Genomic DNA, 3,893 nt, shown 5'->3' with positions numbered 1-3,893 from the left:
AAGGTTAACGGGTTGTGTTGGCCGATGTGGTAACGTCCCTGACTAGTGAACGTCAGACTGGGGTTCGAGTCCCGTTCAAACTCGTTAGCGCCATTGTTCACTGCAATCTCACCATCCTTGTGAGCTAAGGATTGTGGGGTATGGGGGAGCCTATACGTCTACCTCCTGAGTCATTAGCAGCCATTGCCTGGCCCTCCTTGGTCCTAGCTTGGGTGGAAAGGGGGCTTGAGCGCTGATCGTATGTGTATATGGTAAGTCTGATTGTCCTGCTTGCTAGGGCAATGTCACCTTCCCTTGCTTCTGCCATTCATGAGAGTCTTTTTTTTTTACCAGTAATGATTGTATTACCTCCGCCAACGAAGTTGGAAGGAGGTTATATTGTACCCCTTGTTTGTGTGTGGTTTTTTTTTTTTTTTTTTTTTTTGTGCATGTTTGTTTTTGAACAGCTTCCTGGCCACAATTTTTATCTTAGAAAAATTAAACTTGCAGGGATTTTAAAGTTTGGTCAATTCGGCAGAATATAGATTAAACTTTCCATAAAAAGAAAAAACAAAATGCTATTTTTCACGTCTAACCAATTATAAAGTAAGCTAATTGGACTTTAGCAGGACGGATATAATCAGCCAATTTCAAACCTTTTCAGGAAACGTAATAGGTAAATATAAAGAAGAATTTCAAAATAATGATGGTAAATAAACTTATGCAGAATATAAATTGAATTTTCAAAAAATGGAAGTAAAGTCTACTGGGAGTGAAAAGAAAACAAAATGTAGTTATTTTTCAAGTGTGGCCAATTATGAAGTAAGCTAATTAGACTTTTGCTTGAGGCCTAAATAAAGTGAGAAGCAAATAACCTTTGCACTTTTAGCTAATAAGAAAACCCCAGTAATTGTATCTAATTATTTTTGTCTAAGTTCGTGTCTTTTTACATTCATTAGTTGAAATATGAGGTCGTCAGAATATTTGCATTTTATTGCCTTGAGGTAATTCTATTGACTTCATCATATTTAGGGAAAAATTTCATTTTCTTATAAGTAAAATCTCTCTCTCTCTCTCTCTCTCTCTCTCTCTCTCTCTCTCTCTCTCTCTCTCTCTCTCTCTCTCTGTGTGTGTGTGTGTGTGTGTGTGTGTGTGTGTGAGTGTGTCATTTTAAACAATTCACTTTTTGTATTTTTGCTTTTTCTTTGAGTCTAAACCAGTGGTTCCCAACCCTGGGGTCGCGACCCCAATTGGGGTCGGCAAGCTATTTTTTTGGGGTCGTGAAGGCATGATAATAATCTAAAGGGGTTGGCTGATATTATTGGATTAAGAGGATTCAGTAGGCTTTACCAAAAATTCTCCCCATTCTTACCTAAGGTGGTATATATAAATCTTTAAAAGGAGGAATAGAATGACTACTTAAACTAAGTTGGTTCCCATTTTTGCATATAAACAGGCCCGATCGTTCACGTGTACATACATTACATTGCTGTCTATATATACATATATATATATATATATATATATATATATATATATATATATATATATATATATATATATATATACATACATATATATAACCATATATATATATATACACACATATATATCTATATATATATATATATATATATATATATATATATATATATATATATATATTATATATACATACATATATATAACCATATATATATATACACACATATATATATCTATATATATATATATATATATATATATATATATATATATATATATATATATATATATATTTATATGTCTGTTTCTGATCATTTTTGTTAATTAAAGAGATTGCATCTGGCATGTCTGTGTCACTGTGCTACCGGTAGGCTTGAACAAACAATGAATTTCTATTTGGAAATGCTTAGGTATGGAGCATTTTTATGTTCAAGATTGTTATAAATTTAATTATTTAAGTTTATAACTGAGGTTTTTGTTTGTATTCGTGTAATAGGAAGTTTTTGATATGTGGATTATCTATTAATCCTAATATTTATTAAAAACTATATCTTAACTACAAATTAGGAAACTCATAATAGTCATATATGCCGAAAATATTGTTATTTATAAACCTATGCTGCAGTAAGATATGCATATATAAGACAGAAATGACAAATGAGTTGTTGTTGATTACTTAAAATGCAGATACGTAGTATAGTCTAATATTCCTTTACAAAAAAATGTAAATGAAAGAGAAAACGAGAGAAGTGTGTATGTGTATGTATCTGTGTATATGCAAGTGTGTGTGCACTACATACATATATAAAAGACACAAATGCAGAAACATTTGTGTTTATAATTATGTTTTCATAGCATTTTCCCTGCTATCATCATAGTTATCATTATCAAGTTTTAATTGACTGATTTTAATCTCTCTCTCTCTCTCTCTCTCTCTCTCTCTCTCTCTCTCTCTCTCTCTCTCTCTCTCATTTGGTTTTACAATAGGTTGTTGCAATTATGGCAATGGCAAACAACAGAGGAAAGCAGAAATATATAAGAGAACTACACTAACAACGGTTACACTTGCTTTTTTTTTCAGCAGGAAAAAAAAATCTAAATTTTTGATGTGCAGTGAAGTGCCTTCAGAAGAATCAATGACTCAAGATAAGTTAAGACTTCATTTTGAGTCGAAAAATGCAAAGTTCAGTAAAGAAAGCCCATTTTTTTTTTTAAGAATAAGCATGTGGATCTAAAAAATTCTCTTCTTGGCAGGGATAGAAATTTCCAAAAAAAAAAAAAAAAAAAAAAAAAAAAAAAAACGCTTGTCATTGGTGAGGAATTAATTTCAACTTTTGCAAAAGACATCGTTCATGACATAATTGAAGATAAGGGAGTTAAATCCTTGGAAATGACAAAGCTTTCTAATCATACTGTACATCTCCACTTGAACTCATCACATTAAAAGTTGATGAATCAACATATATAGGTAATCTTCCTCGGTTATTAGTTTATGGCGATTTTAAGGATGAATTTCTTTCTTGCAGACCATTAGAAAAAACTAAAGCTTTGGTATATATATAATATATATATATATATATATATATATATATATATATATATATATATATATATATATATATATATATATATATATTATATAAACAGCATAATTTCTTAAAAAAGGAGGATTGGTGTGGGGAAATGTCGTAGGTATGTGTACTGATGGCGCACCTTCTATGCTAGGTTGTAGATAAAGATTTCAACAGAAGATAAAGAATATTTCTCCAGAAGTTGTTGGAATTCATTGCATAATAAATCGTTAGTATTTTTGCAGAAGCATTGCCAAAGATTTGAAAAGTTATGCAATCAGTTGTTAAAGCACTTAACTTTATAAAGTCAAATGCATCGAACAACCGCGTGTTTACTAATGTGTGTCATAAAAATGGATTCTAAGAATGAAGTTGTTACAAACTGGAGTAAGGTAGCTAGCAAAAGGTAATCCCCTTTTAGTTGAATAGTGAGGTGAGAGAATTCCTATCTCAGCAATGAAGAACAGAATTTTCCAGTTTCTTAGGTGATATGAGTAATTGGGCAAAAACAGCATACTTAATAGATTTTTCACTATTTTGAAGTCCCTTAATCTTTCACTTCAGAAAGAAAAACTAATTGCCTTCCAAATGAAGCTGGATCTTTTGGAGTAAATGAAGAAAGAGAAATTTGTGCATGTTTCCCACATTAGATGCATCTGTTGAATAAAATGATACTGATATTCCATTCAAACTGTTTTCAAAGTTTACTCATTCTTCTTCTTAGAGACCTTAAAAGAGGTATTTAGCCAACGTTTTTCAGAAAAGCCTCAATTATCACACACGTTACCTCAAATAAACCCTTTGAAAATTTTCCTGAAAGATATCCATAGGAATTTACTGATCTTATTAGATCTGACA

The sequence above is a fragment of the Palaemon carinicauda genome, chromosome 8, assembly GCF_036898095.1.
Source record: "Palaemon carinicauda isolate YSFRI2023 chromosome 8, ASM3689809v2, whole genome shotgun sequence".
NCBI classification, from domain to species: domain Eukaryota; kingdom Metazoa; phylum Arthropoda; class Malacostraca; order Decapoda; family Palaemonidae; genus Palaemon; species Palaemon carinicauda.
This window is presented reverse-complemented; position numbering follows the sequence as displayed.